Source organism: Oryza glaberrima, chromosome 11 (genome assembly GCF_000147395.1).
Source record: "Oryza glaberrima chromosome 11, OglaRS2, whole genome shotgun sequence".
NCBI lineage: Eukaryota > Viridiplantae > Streptophyta > Magnoliopsida > Poales > Poaceae > Oryza > Oryza glaberrima.
The window spans coordinates 24,855,142-24,871,343 of record NC_068336.1 but is presented as its reverse complement, the minus strand read 5'-3'; the positions used below and the strand labels follow the sequence as shown (position 1 = coordinate 24,871,343).

The following is a 16,202-nucleotide window of genomic DNA, read 5'->3' as shown; positions in this document are numbered from 1 at the left end:
CTTTTCTGTTTCTGAAGATATACATGCATTTGGCAGCATGGTGGGGGAGACAGAGCCTTGCAGACAATCATTGCAGCTGCAAAATTCAGTCAAGGTGTGATGTATCCAATCAGAGACTCAATATAGCCCATGACTCAATTTGCCCAACAGATACACTGTCAGTCTGGTACTCCTATCATCCCTCCATTCATTCCTGCTCCCATTACTTCACCAACTGTTTGAGCATATACAGTATCCTGTCCTACATGCAGACACTATATCTACAGCTGCTGAATTCCATGAGCTGAAGCCATCCAGTTTGGTTCCACTTGAGTGGTGCATGCTTGCAAGTGGCCTTTTTGTGCTTATGGCCATGGACAGAAGTGATGCAGAACGGTGGATTCATACATGATGACATGAGGCAACACACTGCTACTAGGAACCTTGGGAAGTGGAATTGTGGAATCATCTCCATGTTTTCTGCAGTTTGGGTGCAAAATTTACAGTATTGAAGCATAAAATTATTAACTTACATTGACATAGGACAACACTACCCAAGTACCTACCTTACTTCTTTAGCTGTTGCAGACAAATAGTTGTTCAGTATTTTCAGTAGGAAGATCATATACTGATTCACAGAAGTGGGCAGTGGGCACCCTAGTAGTTTTCTTGCTTTGGCATTACAACACTGCTCCATAAATACATAGTACCACTAGTAGTTTTCTTGGAGCTAACTTCTGTCCTTACTAGTGGATGGTGCCATAGTGGCATAGGAGAAGGGACCATTTACACGAACCAAGAATTGAAGTGAAACGGTACATGTAACATGTCCCAATAGCATCTGGGCTATGCTTTTGAAAGCCACTAAGTGAAAAGTGAAAGTAGAAGGAATTGGTTCACCATCAGTTGGTCAGACATCATGAAAGTGAAAAAATAAAGAACAAGGAGTACTAATAGACATATCATCTTTCTGCCTGTGATTGTAATGAGGTTGCACAGTGCAGTAGATATCACTAATGAAAATATCTCAGTATCTCAATTCTCAACTCTCAAACAGGGTACTGGGAGGAGAATGAATTGGTGCATGTGTTCAATTGCTTTTACTTGAAAACTGGATTGTAATGAGGTTGAGCTAAAATAGTTTAGAATCAAATTTGTCCAATAGAGCAGGCGAGCAGCAGAGTGGATGTGCCTCTAATAATTGAATATACAAATAACTTGACAAGAATGCAGCAAATTTCAAGAAAATTTTCAATGATCCACCTAGCAGCACAGCATCGTTTCACTAGATAAGTATATATACAAGATTATCCCCTCCTCCTTTTCCGGGCTTGGGACCGGCTATGTCATTAAAATCACACCTAAAGTGACATAGGCGGAGTTACCTACACAGCTACAAGAAGAAGAAGAAGAAGAAACACACACAAATCATAAAAAAAAAACATGAAATACATTTCATGAGGTAAAGCAAATACCCCTGTTTTTTTTCTTTTTTTTTTTGCTTAGTTTTCCCTTTTTTTGGATTTTTCTTTTTCTTTCTTTTTTTTGGATTTCTTAAATCTTCCATAGATCGGTAACTAGGTAAAGATAACAAATAAATAAGAAAGTGCCTGCACTGCCCAAATCTTCGAGATTAGCAACCTACAATATAAACAAGCACACACAAATTAAGCATCGCTATATATAAGCAATTTGGTACTTCAATAACTTAGTTAAGGAAAATAAAATACAAGTGTGGTCAGTTTTTGCAACAATCATGTTTTCTGGAGTTAAACCTACCAGACATCAAGAAAAAAAATAGTCTAAGAAAAAGCCACATATGAACTACACATAAGCATGTAGGCAGGGCAATGTACCCTGCTTATTTTTTTTTTTGTTAGGGATATAACTAAAATATTAATCAATTGGAACAAATACAAAGGCATTTAGGCAGCTTTTATTTTCCAAACAAACCTTAGTGGCCTAGGAGCAGATGTTGGGCGCTGCCCCTTTTGTGTTCAATGTCCTGCTGCCAACAGGCTGCAGGCCGAAAATCTATAGAATTGGGCGTTGTATCGCTTGCAAGTCTAAAATGACCGTTGTATATGCCTAATATTTTGCACAGTTGAAATATTTCATGAAAAATTGATGTCTCTACTTGTTTTTACAAGATAATATGTGCTCCCTTCAATGTCTCCTATGTACATGCATAGTCTCGATACAAAACACACTTGGGTCATTGAGGGCTAAATGCAAGTAAACTGTTCTGCATCTGAACTAAATGATATTTATTTGTTGGCCCATATATCTCCTTTACTTATGCAGTTTGTGTACCAAAGGTGAAAAAATGATTCTCCCTAACTACCTCAAGTCCTTGGATGGATATCCATCATTTTATGAAAATCTTGACCATACTGAAATGGTTACATGCAGCACTAATGAAAAAAAAAACAAAATCATATAGGTCATTAAACAATCAGTCAATGCACACAACATGAACAACTAAGGAAACTATCAAACGCTAGATTAGCTGCATACAACTGAAGAGCAGAGGGGCAGGATGAATGTACAACCCAATGATTAGTTTATTCCAGTTGAAAAATCCCAAGCAATTAGTGTACATACCTTGTGCCATCTAAATTAATTGAGTCTCAGAGCCACTCGATGACCTCCAGCTCATGCTCATCTCCATGGAGCTGGCGGTGCTGCTCCTGAAGCCCAGGGACCCACAGCTGAGAGATCTCCTGCATATCCTCGTCCAGCCATAGCTGCTCCAAACCGCCCAACTCCTCAACATGCCTCAAATTCAGGCAATGATTTACAAATAGCTCTCTCACTTGGGGAAGGTTGGAGACCCTCTCCAGTCCTTCACATCCTTCAACTTGAAGGAAACCAGAGAGGAATGGGAGGTCCTCCACCGTCTTCAAGCATTTTGCCTCTCTTATAAAGAGCTCCTTCAAGTTGGTGGCCTGCTGTCCAAGCTGTGGTGGGAGACCCCTCAGCTTGGGGCAGCCCATAAGTTCCAACTCATTCAAACAAGGCAGCAGCCACGACGACCTTGGAGTTGGAGACGGGGCTTCCTCCCCCTTTTGCTTCGAAGCAGCAGTTCCATCCTCTCCCCCTTCCTGGGCTGCTGCAGCTGCTTCCTCCTCCTGCACTTCTTCTTCTTCAACAAAGGACCACTCCTCCCACTTGGGCATATCCTTGATGACCAACCATTCGAGCTTGGGGAAAGCAACTGCCTCTGTGGATCTGAGATTACCCTCCCAGCAGCCAACAAATTCGGGTCCAATCTTGGTGATTGCACTTGCTCCCTTAATTTTCAGGTATTTCAAGTTTGGTAGCTGTCCGATTGGTGGAAGCTGCAAGCAGGATTTGCAATCTGAAAGGATCATGATTTTCACTGAAGGCAAACGGGTAATACCAAGCCAGGTGGGGAACCTTCGCCCAAAGAATGATACAATCATAAGATCTTCTAAATTGCGTGGAGGAGTTAACTGCTCAAAGATCATCTCAACATTGCTAATGCCTTTCTCTGAATATTCTTCATCAGTGGGTTTGGTGCAGCATAGATTTAGTTCTTTCAGATGCTTTTTGTCAGTTAGCAACAATGCATCTGTACTGCTCCAAGGAGTTGCTCTTTCCAATTTGTTCAAGTCAAGCCGGCGCAACTATGAAAGATGAGCTAACTCCTGCAAGTTCCATCCGTCTTGCATTTTAGTATTGTCACTTCCACCACCGATAGGAAATCCATCTAAATCATTGAGAAATTTCAGTCTTCCTATCCCTTTTGGAACCTGGTTTATTGGAGTACCAGCAAGACCAAGCCGCCTTAAGTTGCATAACTGAGTGGTTGCCAAAGGAAGGCTGTGTAAATATTTACACCTCTTCAAGTTCAACATTAGAAGGTTTTGAAGGGAACCAATGGACTCTGGGAAACAAGATATGTTGGTTCCATCAAGATCAAACAAACGTAAATGTATTAAATTTCCAATATAATCTGGTATTGTTTGCACAAGTGAGTCACTTAGATCCAAAACACGAAGATAACTTAATCTCATGAAAAATGTGTTATCAACTCCCTGTAACTTATGATCAGTTGTAAAAGTTCTCAACTTAATTTCCTCCTTACCTGTGCAAGGTATGACCACCGTGTCTTTCTCTCCGACAACTAACATGCGTCGCAGTTTACATATAGTATTGTCTACTAATGGTTTTAGATCTCCAATATAACATTCTTCCCTTGATAGATAACAAGCAAGTTGCCTTATGAGATCATGCATTTTGCATATACTCTGATCAAAAGATGTGTCAACTGGTTGGAGGAGATTCCTACTTATTAGCTCATAGTAGTATTCTTTTGCTGTATCTTCTAGTAGTTGATCTTTGTGCACTTCTACAAAACCTTCAGCAACCCACATCATGATAAGCTCATCACGTCTCAAGAACCAGTCTTCAGGAAATAAGATACAATAAAGAAAACATTGCTTCAAATGCTGTGGTAAATCATCATAACTTAGATATAGAGCACCACTTATTTCCTTAGGGAGTTTTGCCCTGGACCAAACGTTTTTAGCTAAAATCGTATTCCATTCGTTCTCTGTTTTATCTTTGCTTGCCAAAACTCTAGCAGTAACCTTGATTGCAAGAGGTAGCCCACCACATTTCTGAACAATCTCAATCCCTATGTCTCGCAGATTTTTCACTTCTTTCTCGTCCTGAATGTTCATGCTTTTCCAGAGTAGCTCCCAACCAACAGCTGGTGACATTAGGTCAACACGATGTGCTTCCTCAACCCCAATTTCCCTAGCGACAGTATCTTGCCGAGTAGTTATCAAAATTATTCCTGAGGTTGCAGCATGCAATGGAGTTCGTAGTACATTGGTCCATACATCGGAATGCCATAGATCATCCAACACAAGGAAAAAACCCTTGTCTTTAATAGCTGATTCAAGCTTGCTTTGGAGCTCTCCAACTGATTCTTCTTGTTTGTGTTGAATCTCCATGGTTCTAAGTAGTTGTTTCAAAACAGAGACTGGGGTGTAGTCCTGAGAAACACAAATCCAAGCATGTTTGTTGAAGGTTCCTTTTAATTTCTGATCATTGAATACTTTCTGAGCTAGTGTTGTCTTTCCAACTCCCCCTGTTCCAACAATAGCGAGCTTATAGGCCTTCTCTTCCTTGTGTGCAACCACCAGGCTCACCAATTTTCTACAGGCATGCACTATCTCTTTGCCCACAAGGTTGGGTTCAACAATGTGAGATGTTTTTCTCAGTTCTGATGTTGAACCTTTATCAGCTGGCTGTGTATTCTCAAGTGTTGCAAATATTCTATCCTTTGCTATTTCCTCTAATTTCTTGTTTAGGCTTCTAATTTTATCACCAATCTCATGGCGAACTGGAATATTGGAAAAGCAAGAGAGAAGTGAAAGCCCACTGCATGCAGTTGATTTTCTTGGTGAACAAGAATGATCATTCAATCGCTTCCTTCCTTCAAAACTAGCCAAATCGATAATGTCATCAGCATCATACATAGCATCTTTTAGCCGAGAAATCCAATTGTGTACTGCTGAGTCTTCCATGCCCCTTCGCTCAGCATCACTGATAAAACATTGTATTTGTTTCATTCTATTCTGTAGTTTTCTGAGTTCTTCTTCTACACCTAAAATTAATATTGCCTCCTCTGTAATGATCCCTTGCAACTTGTTTACGCATGATCCAATCAAAGAGCCCATTATGGTTGCCATGGAGAAACTTGTTGATGGTGATCCACCAAAATTTCCAAGTAAATTACTTATAAGAATTACACGATCTGAAAATGAACAAAAGTTCAATCAGTTTCAGGGTATCTTTGTAATAGAGGGGCACATCTCGGTAAAGGACTGAAATAATGGTGTTACATTTCGGTAAGTTTTTTAATAAGTTTTTTTTGCCATGTGTTATGAGCAAGTTAGCGTACTGAAGCTAAAAAACTGGAATAATGGGGTTACATTTCGGTGAGCTTCTTGGGTTAAAGGTAAACGAGGAGAAAGAAGTAACCGGCAACAAGTTGAAGGGTTTTACTCAAGTATATATATTGCATGCAAACCTTTTTTTTTTTCAACAATCAGCAGCAGACAGCGTGATGATTTATTGAATAGAGTAGGAAAAAATTACAAGACTAGTGCCCTGGAAGGTAGTAGCTAGGAAAAATATAAAAAAAAAATCCCACCACTACCACCACGCACCGACAGCGCCTACACACAGCAAGGGGAAGGCTAGCACCGACTAACCGCCGCTAGACCAATAAGGAAGCTACAGCCGAGACCGCCCAAAACCAAGCCCTAACAACCGGCCACCAAACTCAGCTCTATCCATGTTTTTTTGGATTGAGGGGGACCACTCTCCCCCCAAAGGCCCGCCAAACTTGCATAAGCTAGGGTGCTGCAGCAAGAGGACAAGGCATCTAGAGCGAGCATACACCAACTGCTGGAGATAAGTTTTGGCAAGAGGGCTTCCTAGGCGGCGTCTCCAAGAAGAAGAGCGACGATGAGCACCGTCGCCGCTGTCAGTCGAGGTCTCAAGGAGAAACAAGATAAGGTTTTCACCTAGCATCCCTACCAGAGGGAGAGGACAGCTCGACAACGCCCCCAAGAGGGAATCCAGTCAACCGTCCCCGTACTGACCCACAAGTAGTGCTTCAATGCTCCGCCACCGGCCAAACCTCCATCGGCGCGTGGAGACCGCTACGCCGAGCAGCCTCACACAAACGTTGGCTGTACCTCCCCATCACGCCAGCCGTGCCTACACGCATCGCGACGGCCTCCCGCCGCCAGCGGTCGCACCACCATGCGGCGTTGCGGCCTCCCGCCATTGCCGGCCGTGCCTCCATGCGACGTTGCGGCCTCCCACCATTGCCAGCCGCGCCTCCATGCGTCACGACAGCCTTCCGCTACCGCCAACCGTTCCTCCACGTGCTATGCCGATCTCCACGCTGCCGGTTGCGCCTCCAGGCTCCATACCAGCCTCCCGCCACCGCCGACTGCGCCTCCACGCGTAGCGCCGGCCTCTCTCGCCAACGGCCACACCTCCTCACGCCACGTTGGGCTGCCCACGGTTGCCATCTCACTGTTGTCCTGTCATCGCCAACCGCGCTGGTTGACACCTCCACAGTCGTGTGTCGCGTCATCTCCATGGCCGCGTGCCACCATACCATTTCCCCAGCCTCACTCCTCTTCGCCACACACTCCGTCATCCGCTCCCCTTCTCAACCCTGGCGGAAGAGCCGCCAGGACGCCGGATCTGGCCGGGAAGGGATGGATCTAGCCGTCGCCACGACCCGCCCTGCTCCGTGGTCGTCGCTCGACCGCTGCAGCCACTGCCCTCCCGTGCGGTGCCGCCGCCCCGCTACCGAAGCTGCCGGCGTCATCTGCGCCGGCCCCCAGGTGTCGTCCGCTGTATGTAGCCGCGACAAGGCCAGCCGCGCCAAGGCCGCCTCCTCCTGCCGCCTATTGCGTCGGCTGCCCAACCCCAGCCAGATCTAGCCGCGGGGACACCGGATATGGTCGGGGAAGCACCGGATCCGCCGCCTCCATGCTAGAGATTGCCGATGGCTTCTGAATCTCCGCATCTTCACCCCCAGGCGGAGACAAAGCATTGTCAGGTTTTGGCCCCGCCGCCACCATCCCAGCCTGCCACTCGGTTTTCTAGGAGGCGAGCACCAGCAGCGGAGAGGTGGAGAGGAGGGTGGGAATAGCGGTGGGCGGTGGCTGGCGGCTAGGGTTTTGCCCGGAGCCGCCGTGTGTGGGCATCACGGAGTGCAAAGCTATTGCTTGCAAATCTTACCTTATGGAGTGATAGTTCAGCATGAAAAGACGTATGTTAATGTTACGTAACAAGGGTCAATAGTATAGTAGCATTCATCTTGCACAGGCTAGAAGTTTGCTCTGACCCATCTACTTGGGATACTCGGCAGACGCAGATTAGCTAGTGAAGATCAAAAGCAACTGAGTTGATACGCCAGTGTAGAATGTATTTCAGAATATTTTTTGCAATAACGACATTCCACATCTCTATCTATAAGTGAAAAATTAATCTCAAAACTTGATTAGGATGAGCCACGTCATCTCACAGTTATGAAAATATCACCAAAAGAAGAGTAGAACACTTGAACTAGATGTAAATCTCTTACCTTACAGAGCGATCATTCAGCATGAAAAGAACATACGGCATATGTATCAACAATCAATAGTATAGCAGCTATCATCTTGCACAAGCAGCCATTTGCTCCAATGACCAACATATCTACTTAAATTCTTGCCAGATTGATATTAATAGAGACCAAAAGCAACTGATTGGATAAGCCAAAGTACAGAACGGCTCTGTAGAAGAACACTACGACGATCCGGTCATCAGGAGAGAACCCAGACTGCAGTGCTACAACTGCAAGAAAAGGGAGAGAAGAAATTATAAGAAGCAGTAAGATGTATGCACATTATGTAAATGCATGTCGAACTAGAATGATTGAGAAAGTTAACTAGAAAACTCAATCGGATAGTACCAGATTTACAGGTACATGTGTTGGCATGCAGTATATATATATGGGCTTACTCAGATGAATCATGAAGGAGGTCTTCCATCCTAGTAGATCTCATCTCAATCAATCAGAATTCAGAAGGCAGACAGAAAGGGGAGCTGCTGATCCTTCAGAATCATCATGACTACAGTCCAAATAAGCAATTGCATATTAGCTTAAATGGAAAACAAAGGAAACAAGTTCATATGTCTTGAGCTTACCCACGGCTGGGTAGGAATGGAGTATAATGCTGCACACTGGAATAAAGCAACGCTACAATGAGTGGTTTAGGACACCTTGAATCCATATATATAGCTGAACATTTTCAGATTAAACAACCGTGGGACCATTCTTCTTTTCTCTTTACCATGGTACTACTATCTAAAAAAAATTGAAAATATTTTTTTTTATCACCGATTTCACAGCAATATGCATGTTTAGAAGGAATTAGCATAAATATACTTTTGTCGTGGAAAGGGATGCACGGTGATTAAGCAAACTCGTGATGGTTTCATGATGTCATCCCAAGTTCGCACGGTGAGTGCGGACTTTGCAAAAAGAAAAGCGAACTTGCAGCGAGTTTGCATACCTATGGTGTGAACTCGTGACGAGTTGGCGAGTTCGCTCCTGCGGAGTGAACTTGCACGCACGGTGTTTCACTTTAATCAATTAATTACTCACTCCGTCCTCCGTCCAAAATTATATGGCATCCTTTTCTTTAGAAAAATTAAACTCGGTAAATTTTGACCAATTAATAGTCATACTAACTATATCTATACAAAGTATTATTATGCATGTTATATTATTAGATTTATATTTAATTTCAAAGTATTTTTATGTTATACTAATTTTATATTCATCATTGAAGACCATGTAAAAGAATATATGTAGTATAATTTAGGACGAAGAGGGTAATTAATTAGCTTCATTAGTAATTAATTAATTATTGACTAATTAATGCTCCAACGAAATTAATTAACTAACACAGGCTTTTTTTTTAGGATTAGGTTTATTGGCTTAGACTTTTAAGTTAGCTTATTGGCTCACATGATTTATAAGCCGATGGATTTAATGTCCTAAGTTTAGTGGTGGAGTTATACATCTACCTCACATAAGGAAAAAAAAGCTTCTCCAACCTAACTTTTGGCTTAATAGTGTTAGAGTGGCTTATGACTAAAAAAGCCAAACAAATAAATTGCATGTTTATTTAGGCTTAGATTTTTCAATTTATAAGTAATAAATTGCATGTTTATTTAGGCTTAGATTTTTCAATTTATAAGTTGACTTATAAGCCTAATAAAAGAGGGCCTAACCCGTTGATTAAGCTGCCAGCCTCGCGCGGCAGCGAGTTTGCAACCTTATAGCAAGACGTTTTTTTTTTTTTTGCCGATTCTTTTTAAACATGTATATTCCTATAAAACAGGTGAAAAATATTCTTTGTCAAATTATTTTCCCTACCATCTCTGATCTAATTAATTTCAATTCATTGCTCACTTTTCTATATATGCTCTAGTATAACTAACATTCTGTGTATAAAATATCTTTAATCTGTAATATAGAAAATAACAACAAGCAAGTAATTTTGTAAGAAAATTTTAATTTTAAAATAGCTAATTCACACAGTACCTTGTGAACACGTGTTGTAGTAGCTAATTTTGTTGTAGTAACACCATGGGAACACGTGTCATATACTTTGCCCTTTGACGAACGTGAGGTTGGTTACAATGCAAATGCTGAGGCTCTTGAGAGTGTACTTAAATAACAATAATGAAGAAACAACCCACGAGCCAAAACAAGAAAAAAAATATATATTTGAGAAAGCCAGTCGCAAATTCTTTTATGGCTTCCGATGTTATGTCTTTACCGCTCATGTAGTCCTACTTTAAAGTAAGAGTAAATTTCATGTAATTACATGTATTTCGATCAACTACACAAAACTATATATATTTAAGATGTTATATCACAAAATTATAGATTTAGCACTAAATTTATCATAATACTTCATATTTAATACCAAGTATTGTTAAACTACATTATTTAATATTGCACTTATTAACACAAAACTATAGATTTTAGAGTTTAAATCCTAGCACCATTGTTATGTTGGAGCTTTAAAGATTATAGTTTTGTGACTATATTGATTCTAAACTTATAGTTTTATAATAGTTTGTTATAGATTTGTGACAGCTCATCTTAATTTTGTAGCTTTGTGATAAATTTGATATTAAATATGTAGATTTGTACCATATGCACCAGGTTAAATATGTAGTTTTGTGATAGTTCGGTTATAGTATTTGTAGTTTCATGAAATTTACTCAAAGAACAAAGTAGGAATTCTAATGCTAGTAGACCCAACAGATTAGTATGAATCTTTTCGCATGAAACACAGCATTTAGCAGTTTAAAAAGCGTGCCACGAATATCTAAAAGTTTATCACGATTCGAACAGGGCCTTGCGAAAACTTTCTATATGAAAGTTGTTCTAAAATATCAGATTAATCTATTTTTCAAGTTTGTAATAATTAAAACTTAATTAATCACATGCTATTACCACCTCGCTTTGCGTGAAACACTTAATCTTCATTTTCAGGAGATTCAAACACTACCTTTGTGTGTTGCTCTTCATAGCTATATTATACTCAGGTATTGCTACGATTAGCTAGCGCGTGGCTAACGAGCTCGACTCGTAAAAACTCGTTAAGTTAACGAACTAGTTTGGCTCGACTAGTTAACATAACGAGTTAAAAATGTAACTCGACTCAACTCATTAAAAAGTCCGAGGTGACTCATTAAACTCATTACACCGAAATACATGGTTTAAAATTCATATGAATATAATTTGTGATTCTGTGACCAAAGATTATGATTGACATGCTATGTATCATAACTCACAAGATTGTGCTACAATGTATAATTATGAGTTTACGACTTTTACACCTACAAAATATGAACAATTAACTCTATCTTAATACATCATGAGCTCAACGAGCTAACCGAGCAACTCATGAGCTAGCTCGAGTTGGCTCATTAAGCATACAAGTAAAAGTTCAAACTCAACTCGACTCATTAACTGCTCGAGTCGAGCCGAGTTTTACACGAGTTGAGCTAGCTCATGAGTTTCGAGTTTTATTTCCACCTAGCGCCTGGTATGTGATTATAATTAGTGTAAGTGTAAAGATTATATTCCATGATGTTAAAGCAGGCGCGCACTTTGATTAAAAAAGAAAAAGAAAGAGCCAAAGAGGTTTACATGATTAAGTCTTGTTTTCTCCATCATGGAATCATACTACTACTACTTTATATGCTAGTAGCAGAGAAGAACAATGATCATAGTCACTCCTTCACACTGTTGGCACGGCCGCATGCAAAGATAGGTATCTTCGTAGACCTTTTCACATATGCGGGTGGGTTAACCGTATGTGAAAATGTGTTTCGGCCGTCTGCAAAAATATTTTCTGTAGTAGTGTTTGGTTGCGATCGAAAATCCTGACCTGGAAGATAACAGCTTTACCGTGGGCGCAGACGGCACACCGACGGACTTAGTGCGGGGTAAGGTCAGGTCGTTGGCGATGTCATGGACCACCTGGGTAAACTGTATGGTGCACCACCACTACTACACAATTCTTAATGGGGGACGGCACATAGATGCTCGTAGTAGTGAGATACTCCGATCCTATTGCCATACAAAACCGTGAAATAAAACAATCCTGAAGATATACATCTGTAATGGATACAAAACTGTGAAATAAAACAACCCTGTCCTCTATCAGCTGTCCCTGCGATTCAGAAACAATTTAGCTCAAGAATGAACCTGAAACCACTTAACTAGTTATAGGGGTTAATTAAACAAGAGATAATCTATTTATGCCCCTAAGTTTAGTAGTTTAATGATTTACCATCAACTTATCACTTTCTATAGTATGCCACTCAGTTTATCAATTTTTTTTACAATATAACACCAGGGATGGATACTTTTCAAAAAAATAAAATCCTAAAATGCCCTTTCAAGCCATACACGGGTTGCCAATTGATCGACTCATTAGAAGTTTTGCAAAAATATGGAAGTTTTTTGTAGCCTCCTTACACAATATAGAAGTTATTTGTGTGTATATTTTAAGATTTTCTTTCATATTTTTTTTAAATATTTTGTTGTGGCATACGAAAGAGGAATTACATACATAAACATCACCGGATTAGAAAGATAGTTTTGTGTAGCGTATCAAATATGATTTACATAGAAGAAAATCAACGCAAGAGTATTCTATTAACAAATAAAATATAGATTATATTTTCAAAACAATTAATACATGCAAATCGAAAATATTAAAATATACACACTTCGTATCACGTAAGAAGTTATGTAAAAATTTTCATATTTTTTCGATACTCGTAGTATGTACTTTTAGGTTATGTCTTGAATGGCATTTTAGGTACTCTTTTGAAAAAGTATCCACCTCAATGGCAAATTTGTAAAAAAATTTGATAAAGTCGATGAAATATTATAGAGAAGACAATCGATGGTAAATCCTTGAATTGGAGTAAACTGAGGGAGATAGAATATATTCTCTCATTAAACAATGTAATGGGATAACAAGGAGAAAAGTTAGGGCACTCTCATAGCTTTTCCCTAAACCAGTCCTCATGACAGCGGACAGGCTGTTGTTTTCAGTGTTTAAATGGAAAAGGATGAATTCAATGTAATAAACAAAGCTGGATTTACTTTTCTCTTCCTCAAGATATACATGGGTTCCATCCCACCTAAGCAGCGGCTGATGGAGAAAGAGTCTTGGACACAATCGTTGCCCATGCCAACCATTAACATAAGTATTGATTGTCACTACAAGGAGTATTACAGTTAAAATTAACATGTGCTGCTAAACCGGATGATCCTGTTTTGGTATCCGAAAAGAGAGTCTGTGTTCTTAACGAATTTGTCATGAATTCGACTTGTACAAGAGCTAAGCTCTGTCCACCCACCCTATAAATATGAAAGGGTCACAGCCGATTGAGGGGAACTCAGATTTACCTTGTCGAGCTACCTGATCTGAATCTTGAATGATATTGACAAACAGAACAACAAATACCTGACAAACTTCATCATCCTTTATCCATCGAGGATTCCTGTTTCTAGTTGAGATTCCTCTGCAAATTTGAATTCCGTACCCGCTCAACTTGTCTGATCTGAAACAGGAAACGGAAAGACCCAAAGCTCACCGAAGAATCGAAGAATCGACGGGATCCAAGTCGTCGCCGGAGTGGAGCGCCATGGCTGGTCGGGATGCGCCGGCGAGCTGCTACCATGGCGGCGAATTCTCATCCGGGAGCGGCGTGAGGCCCATATTGTATAGGCCCATCAAGCGGTTGGAATTAATTTGTGGGCTGCCACATGCCAGAAGCAAATTTGGCCCATATTGTATGGACCGTCAAGGGAAGATTTGGGGCTGACATGTGGGCCGTAATTAATGGGCTTGGGCCGTACTGCGGCAACGTTCTAGCCAACATAGGCCGTAGGAAAAGTCCACTGGGCCTCCTTTATAAAAACTAGGCCGAATCTCATTCATACTGGATAGTACGCCTCCCCCAACTATTGAAACCGGTGTAATTTGACTCCCTTAGTGGTTTCGGAGGGTGGTTTCACTGATGTGATGCTTTGACCCAATCCAACCGGCTGACTCAGCATGTGGGACCCACATGTCTTGGTCACATTTTCTTCATTCTTTTTCCCACGGTCTCACAGCGAGTCGGTGACGCAGATGGGGATGAACGGAGGCGCGGTACAAAGAGGAGCGACAACTGGGTGGCACCGATGGATAGCGACGACGTAGCCTCAAGGGACGCTGTGTCGGCCTCCTGCTCATCTTCGTGTAGGGGAGAGGGGAGAGGAGGCGACAACAAAGCAAAAGCAGCGGTCGTTGTCGCGAATCCACGATTTACAGACCTCCCCGTGTAACGTCCTGCCTCTCCCAGGGCGGGCCCGCTTACATCTGGAGGCGGCAACAAAGCAAGGCCGGGCCCGCTTACATCTGGAGGCGGCAACAAAGCAAGGCCGGGCAAAAGCAGCGGTTGTTGTCGCGAATCCACGATTTACATACCTCCCCGTGTAACGTCCCGCATCTCCCAGACCAGGCCCGCTTACATCTGGCAGCTTTTATAGGCCATAGACTACCTCCCCGTGTAACTTCCCGCATCTCCCAGGCCAGGCCCGCTTACATCTGGCAGCTCTTATAGGCCATAGGGCATCTCGAAATTGCTCCGAGCCAAGCACGCTTAACCTCAGAGTTCTTTTGAGATCGGCTTCCGGAAAAGAAGTTGCAACTTGTTGATATGAGTATTCTATTAACCCTATTAAGCTCTAGGCCGGGATGTCACACCCCGGATGTCGTTGAGACTGGGGCGGAGGGAGGCGACATCGACATCCAGAGGTGGAGAGGCCGACTCCTCTCTCTCGAGTGGTGGAGTTGGAGGGGTGGCCCAGCGACGCGAAGAGGAGCTAGTCGGCGGTGGCCCAGACCATCGGACGGGGACAGGGCCACCCTGGAGCATAGATCTAGGAGGTGCTCCTCATCCCGCTGAGTCGAAGTCGATAGGGGTGGACGGGCGGTGGAGGTTGCGGAAGCCGGCGGGGGAGACGACGTGTTCAAGGCAGCGCGCGTCTTTTCTTCTCTCACCATAGACATCTTCCCCCTTCCATTCCATCCCCGGGTCCCGCAACCCATGTCGGATCGAGCTCGAGCTTCTCTGCTGCCATCGGCTGACACCCAACTCCGCACGCTGGTGACTCTGTCCTCCCGCCTTCCACGCCATGCTCTTAATCGCCGCGGGTGCCTCGGCGACTAGCTCCATGATTGCAGTGGCCATAGCCATGCTACTCTTGCGCGCGGGAAGTTTCGGTGGTGGACTTGGTGACGGGGGCTCGTCGCGACTGTTGCTGCATCGTCGTTGCCGCGCAGAGCATCGTGCATGAACGCCATGCCGTTGTCGACCTTGGCGATGATGTGGAGGCGCCCCACCGACTCGCCAGCCGCCTCACACTATCAGGCTAGAAAGAGGACAAGAAAGAGAAAAGAAAGAGGGAAGAAGAAAAACATTGCATGTGTGTCCCACATACTAAGTCAGGCTATTAAATGGAGTCAAATTATACTGGTTTTAATATTTGAAGGAGTCGTTTTACCCGGTTTTCTAGTTAAGGGGTACGAATTATATTCGGCCTACCTTTAAGGGAGTCAAAGTGAACTTTTCCCTAGGCCATGGCAACGTGCGGCCCATATTCGCTACGAGATTGTGGGCCTTGTCGATGGGCCTCTGTCTCTGCTGACCGTCCGATCGAACACTAGCGGAGTAGCGGTCGATATTAACGTTGGCCAGTTGTTGGAGGTGATTTTTTGAATGAGTCCTTTAGCTATCAGAATTTCCATTTTTGAATCCAAAAAAGGTACATGTGCATCTTTAAACCCGTTTGATCTAACACAGCCGGCTGAGATTAAAGCCACGTAAGCATCTGATGATTATTTTCGAGTAAGCCCTCAAACTATCTCGTATTATCGTTGAAAAGGGCGCGTGGGTCGCTGTCGGCGGCGGAGCTCCGGCGAGTGGCGACGGTGGCGCTGGTGGCGAGGTTGATGGGGAGAAGGGAGCTGCCTTTGCTGCGGGCGAGCGCTCTGATGAGTTAGTCAGCCAGTGAGGTAAATCCT

General features: G+C 42.7%; 1 pseudogene; it reads right to left on the bottom strand.

Moving 5' to 3' along the window:
- Positions 1-556: 556 nt before the first annotated feature.
- Positions 557-8,779, bottom strand: LOC127754098 (putative disease resistance protein RGA4; annotated as a pseudogene).
- Positions 8,780-16,202: the final 7,423 nt, after the last annotated feature.